The sequence below is a fragment of the Cryptomeria japonica genome, unplaced genomic scaffold (assembly GCF_030272615.1).
Source record: "Cryptomeria japonica unplaced genomic scaffold, Sugi_1.0 HiC_scaffold_545, whole genome shotgun sequence".
NCBI classification, from domain to species: Eukaryota; Viridiplantae; Streptophyta; class Pinopsida; order Cupressales; family Cupressaceae; genus Cryptomeria; species Cryptomeria japonica.
In genome coordinates, this window is record NW_026729356.1 from 1 (window position 1) to 6568 (window position 6568).

At 61.8% G+C, this 6568-nt stretch overlaps 1 non-coding gene across 1 annotated transcript; it reads left to right on the plus strand.

The window, feature by feature from the left end:
• The first annotated feature begins 5213 nt into the window (after positions 1–5213).
• Positions 5214–5332, plus strand: LOC131872256 (5S ribosomal RNA). Its single transcript, XR_009370430.1, has one exon. It is a non-coding gene; the product is annotated as a 5S ribosomal RNA (ribosomal RNA).
• The last annotated feature ends 1236 nt before the right edge of the window (positions 5333–6568 follow it).

A 6568-nucleotide genomic window follows, 5' to 3' on the forward strand; every position in this document is an offset into this window, starting at 1 on the left:
CGGGGCAAACCGGGCTCCGACAACGTGCACGCCGCACCTTGGAGCACACTTCGTAGCGCTCCCGGGTGCGCACCTCAGAGCACACCAAGGTGGGCAGCGAGGTGCGCACCTTTGATGCGCTGCCTTCACTAATTTCCAGAAAAGGCAAAAAAAAAAGGAGATTTTAAAATTTCCGTTTTGAAAGATAGTGAAAAAAACGGAACGCGCGTGCCATCTTGAGCCCGCCCTGGTGCGCAGCCCAGGTAAGGTGCCCACCCTGGCAAAGGTGCGCACCCGGGCAATTAACCCTACTTCCGACTTCGTGCGCGCCAGGGTGGCAACCGGGCCTCGGAAGAGCCAATGCGAGAAACCCCACCAAACGCTCCGACAAAAAAAGAGGCGGCGCTCCAATAACCCCGCTTCGGAGCGCAGCCGGGGCAAACCCAGCCAAGGTGCCCACCCCGACGAAGGTGCACGCGAGGTGCGCACCCGGGGCAAACCGGGCTCCGACAACGTGCACGCAGCACCTTGGAGCACACTTCGAAGCACTCCCGGGTGCCCACCGGCGTTGCGCACCGTGGTGGGCAACGAGGTGCGCACCTTTGATGCGCTGCCTTCACTAATTTCCAGAAAAAGGCAAAAAAAAATGAGATTTTAAAATTTCCGTTTTGAAAGATAGTGAAAAAAAAGGAACGCGGGTGCCATCTTGAGCCCGCCCTGGTGCGCAGCCCAGGCAAGGCATGCGCACCAAGGTGCCCACCCGAGGTGCACACCCGGGGCAAACCGGGCTCCGACTTCGTGCAGGCCGCACCTTGGAGCACACTTCGGAGCGCTCCTTGGTGCGCACCATGGTGCCCACCAGGGCGCGCAACCCAGCCAAGGTCTGCACACCAAGGTGCCCACCCCGGCGAAGGTGCACGCGAGGTGCGCACCCGGGGCAAACCGGGCTCCGACTTCGTGCACGCCATGGTGCCCACCGCGGCGAAGGTGCACGCGAGGTGCGCACCCGGGGCAAACCGGGCTCCGACTTCGTGCACGCCGCACCTTGGAGCACACTTCGGAGCGCTCCTTGGTGCGCACCATGGTGCCCACCAGGGCGCGCAACCCAGCCAAGGTGTGCGCACCAAGGTGCACGCGAGGTGCGCACCCGGGGCAAACCGGGGTCCGACTTCGTGCACGCCGCACCTTGGAGCACACATCGGAGCGCTCCCAGGTTCGCACCAGCGTTGCGCACCTTTGATGCGCTGCCTTCACTAATTTCCAGAAAAGGCAAAAAAAAACGATATTTTAAAATTTCCGTTCTGAAAGATAGTGAAAAAAACGGAACGCGGGTGCCATCTTGAGCCCTTCCTGGTGCGCAGCCCAGGCAAGTTGTGCGCACCAAGGTGCCCACCCTGGCGGAGGTGCGCGCCCGGGGCAAACCGGGCTCCGACTTCGTGCACTGCATGGTGCCCACCAAGGCGCGCAACCCAGCCAAGGTGCCCACCGCAGCGAAGGTGCACGCGAGGTGCACACCCGGGGCAAACCGGGCTCCGACTTCGTGCACGCCGCACCTTGGAGCACACTTCAGAGCGCTCCTTGGTGCGCACCAGGGCGCGCAACCCAGCCGAGGTGCCCACCCCGGCGAAGGTGCACGCGAGGTGCGCACCCGGGGCAAACCGGGCTCCGACTTCGTGCACGCCATGGTGCCCACCGCGGCGAAGGTGCGCACCCGGGGCAAACCGGGCTCCGACTTCGTGCACGCCGCACCTTGGAGCACACTTCGGAGCGCTCCTTGGTGCGCACCATGGTGCCCACCAGGCCGCGCAACCCAGCCAAGGTGTGCGCACCAAGGTGCACGCGAGGTGCGCACCCGGGGCAAACCGGGGTCCGACTTCGTGCACGCCGCACCTTGGAGCACACATCGGGGCGCTCCCGGGTTCGCACCGGCGTTGCGCACCGTGGTGGGCACCTCGGAGCACACCAAGGTGGGCAGCGAGGTGCGCACCTTTGATGCGATGCCTTCACTAATTTCCATAAAAGGCAAAAAAAAAACGAGATTTTAAAATTTCCGTTTTGAAAGATAGTGAGAAAAAGGGAATGCTGGTGCCATCTTGAGCCCGCCCTGGTGCGCAGCCCAGCCAAGGTTTGCGCACCAAGGTGCCCACCCTGGCGAAGGTGCGCGCCCGGGCAATTAACCCAACTTCCAACTTCGCGCGCGCCAGGGTGGGAGCGCACCCAACAACCGGGCCTGGGAAGAGCCAATGCGAGAAACCCCACCAAACTCTCTGACAAAAAAAGAGGGGGCGCTCCAGTAACCCCGCTTCGGAGCGCACCCTGGGCAAACCCAGCCAAGGTGCCCACCCCGGCCAAGGTGCAGGCGAGGTGCGCACCCGGGGCAAACCGGGCTCCGACAACGTGCACGCCGCACCTTGGAGCACACTTCGTAGCGCTCCCGGGTGCGCACCTCAGAGCACACCAAGGTGGGCAGCGAGGTGCGCACCTTTGATGCGCTGCCTTCACTAATTTCCAGAAAAGGCAAAAAAAAAAGGAGATTTTAAAATTTCCGTTTTGAAAGATAGTGAAAAAAACGGAACGCGCGTGCCATCTTGAGCCCGCCCTGGTGCGCAGCCCAGGTAAGGTGCCACCCTGGCAAAGGTGCGCACCCGGGCAATTAACCCTACTTCCGACTTCGTGCGCGCCAGGGTGGCAACCGGGCCTCGGAAGAGCCAATGCGAGAAACCCCACCAAACGCTCCGACAAAAAAAGAGGCGGCGCTCCAATAACCCCGCTTCGGAGCGCAGCCGGGGCAAACCAAGCCAAGGTGCCCACCCCGACGAAGGTGCACGCGAGGTGCGCACCCGGGGCAAACCGGGCTCCGACAACGTGCACGCAACACCTTGGAGCACACTTCGAAGCACTCCCGGGTGCCCACCGGCGTTGCGCACCGTGGTGGGCAGCGAGGTGCGCACCTTTGATGCGCTGCCTTCACTAATTTCCAGAAAAAGGCAAAAAAAAATGAGATTTTAAAATTTCCGTTTTGAAAGATAGTGAAAAAAAAGGAACGCGGGTGCCATCTTGAGCCCGCCCTGGTGCGCAGCCCAGGCAAGGCATGCGCACCAAGGTGCCCACCCGAGGTGCACACCCGGGGCAAACCGGGCTCCGACTTCGTGCAGGCCGCACCTTGGAGCACACTTCGGAGCGCTCCTTGGTGCGCACCATGGTGCCCACCAGGGCGCACCCGGGGCAAACCGGGCTCCGACTTTGTGCACGCCGCACCTTGGAGCACACATCGGAGCGCTCCCAGGTTCGCACCAGCGTTGCGCACCTTTGATGCGCTGCCTTCACTAATTTCCAGAAAAGGCAAAAAAAAACGATATTTTAAAATTTCCGTTCTGAAAGATAGTGAAAAAAACGGAACGCGGGTGCCATCTTGAGCCCTTCCTGGTGCGCAGCCCAGGCAAGTTGTGCGCACCAAGGTGCCCACCCTGGCGGAGGTGCGCGCCCGGGGCAAACCGGGCTCCGACTTCGTGCACTGCATGGTGCCCACCAAGGCGCGCAACCCAGCCAAGGTGCCCACCGCAGCGAAGGTGCACGCGAGGTGCGCACCCGAGGTGCACACCCGGGGCAAACCGGGCTCCGACTTCGTGCACGCCGCACCTTGGAGCACACTTCAGAGCGCTCCTTGGTACGCACCAGGGCGCGCAACCCAGCCAAGGTGCTCACCCCGGCGAAGGTGCACGCGAGGTGCGCACCCGGGGCAAACCGGGCTCGGACTTCGTGCACGCCGCACCTTGGAGCACACATCGGAGCGCTCCCAGGTTCGCACCAGCATTGCGCACCTTTGATGCGCTGCCTTCACTAATTTCCAGAAAAGGCAAAAAAAAGAAAAAAATGAGATTTTAAAATTTCCGTTTTGAAAGATAGTGAAAAAAACGGAACGCGGGTGCCATCTTGAGCCCGCCCTGGTGTGCAGCCCAGGCAAGTTGTGCGCACCAAGGCACCCACCCTGGCCAAGGTGGGTCACGGGGTGGGTCCTAGGGTGGGTAACGGGGTGGGTACTAAGGTGCGTGCCAAGGTGGGTCATAGGGTGGGTGCCAAGGTGGGCACCAGGGTGGGTGTGCACCAACCCTAGCCAGGGTAGGTCACGGGGTGGTTGTCGGGGTGGGCGTCAAGGAGCCAAGGTGGGTGGCAAGTAGCCAAGTTGCGTGCCAAGGTGGGTGTCGGGGTGGGTGCCAAGGATCCAAGGTGGGTGCCAAGGAACCAAGGTGGGTGTCTGGGTGGGTGCCGAGGTGGGAGCCAGGGTGGGTCCCAAGGTGAGTGCAAAGGTGGGTGCCAGGGTCAAGGTGAGTGCCAATGTGGGTTCCAAGGTGCCAGGGTCAGGGTGAGTGCCAATGTGGGTTCAAAGGTGCTAAGTTGGGTGCGAGGTTGGGTGCGAGGGTGGGTGGGTGCCAAGGTGTGCTAGGTGGAAGCCCGGGTGGGTCGGCATCCCATGGGTGTCAAGTTGGGTGCCTGATGGGTGCTTCTTGTCAAGTTTTAGTCGTCGGGACTCATTTCGAGCCTTAGAGGTCGTTTCTTGTCCGGTTGCCCTGTCTTCGACCTGGGAACCCAATTTTGGTCCTCGGGTCCCATTTTTTTTTGTCTCGCATCCCACTTTTGGCCTGTGGCCTTTTCGGGGTCGATTCTCGTTTTGGGCATCAGAGCATGTTTCTTCTCCTAAAACCCAATATTTGTTTATTAAGTCTCGGAACACATTTTTGTTCTCGTGGACCCATCATGGGTCTTGGAACGCATTTGTGGTCCTTGGGTCCCATTTTGCATCCCGAAACTTGTGTTTTGGTGCTTGATCCCTATTTTGGGTGCCCACCTTGCACCAAGTGCGCACCCGGGGCAAACCGAGCGCCTTGGTGCACCGGGGCAAGATCGAGCGTGCACCCGAGGCGCCCCGAACATGCACCAAGGTGCACTCGGCCCACATGTGAGCGCAGGTCGTTGCGCCCGAGGTGGTGTGTGGGCACCGCGTTGCAGACGGGACACTGCACGCACACGACGCCCCCTCCAGGTGCACGCACGTAGGCCGGGCCGGGTGCACACCCGACGCCCTAGCAAGGTGCGCGCACCCGGGCAGGGCTCACACTTGGCGAACGGGGCGCACTTCGCGAGGGAGGGTGTGCACCTCGACGGGGGTGGGTGGCCGGGGTGGATTCGCACGTGGGTCGCGGTTTGCTAAGTACACACTGCGACAAGCTCATAACGGGTGCGATCATACCAGCGTTAGTGCACCGGATCCCATCAGAACTCCGCAGTTAAGCGCGCTTGGGCCGGAGTAGTACTGGGATGGGTGACCTCCCGGGAAGTCCCGGTGTTGCACCCTTTTTTAGTTTTTCGCCGGGCATCGCAATGCTATTTGAATAAACCTTTTGCCCGTTTGCGTTCTCGTCGGGGCCGGGCCGGGCCGGGGTGCGCTGCCCGCACTACCGCGCGCGCGGGGGCGACACCGAGCGCGCACCCGAGGCGCCCCGAGCACACAGGCCACGGTGCAACCCGGGCGTTGTGCGCGCACCCCGGTGCGCCCGAGGTGCTGCGCGCGCACCCAGGTGAAATCGGTGTGCACCTCGGCCAGTGCGCGCTCGGTCGAGTCGCGCACGTTGGCCAAGGTGCACGGTGATGTTTCTTACTCTAAGGTTCCGCACCAGACGCCCGGGACAGGTGAGCGAAGCTGGGCGGGGCCGGGTGCGCGGCCGGGGCAGGTGCACGCAGCTGGAGAGAGCTTTGGAGCACACTTCGGAGCGCACCAATGATGCGCTCCATTCAAAAGTTTCCTGAAAAGGCAAAAAAAGTTGAGATTATAGAATTTCCCACTTGAGAGATTGTAAAAAAAAAAAATTTAAAATGAAGGAAACGCGGGTGCCAAGGTGTGCGCAGCCCAGCCAAGGTGTGCGCACCAAGGCGCCCACCCTGGCGAAGGTGCACGCAAGGTGCGCACCCGAGGCAAACCGGACAATTAACCCAACTTTCGACTTCGCGCGCACCTTGGAGCGCACTTCGGAGCGCTCCTTGGTGCGCACCAATCTTGGGCACCTCGGAGTGCACCATGGCGCCCACCAAGGTGCGCACCCGGGGCAAACCGAGCTCCGACTTCGTGCGCACCTTGGAGCGCACGAAAGGTGCGCACCATGGCGCCCACCAAGGTGCGCAGCCCAGCCAAGGCGTGCGCATCAAGGTGCGCACCCTGGCGAAGGTGCGCACCCGGGGCAAACCGAGCTCCGACTTCGTGCGCACCTTGGAGCGCACAAAAGGTGCGCAACCCAGCCAAGGTGTGCGCACCCCGGTCAAACCGAGCTCCGAATCGTGCGCACCAGAGGTGCACGCCATCGTGCGCACCTTGGAGCACACTTCGGAGCCCTCCTTGGTGCGCGCCGATGTTGCGCACCTCGGAGCGCACCCGGGGAAAACAATGCAATTAACCCGACTTTCGACTTCGTGGGCACCTCGGAGCGCTCTCGGGTTCGCACCTCGGAGCACACCGAGGTGCGCACCTTTGATGCGCTGCCTTCACCAATTTCCAGAAAAGGCAAGAAAACATTGAGAAGGTGTGCGCACCGAGGTG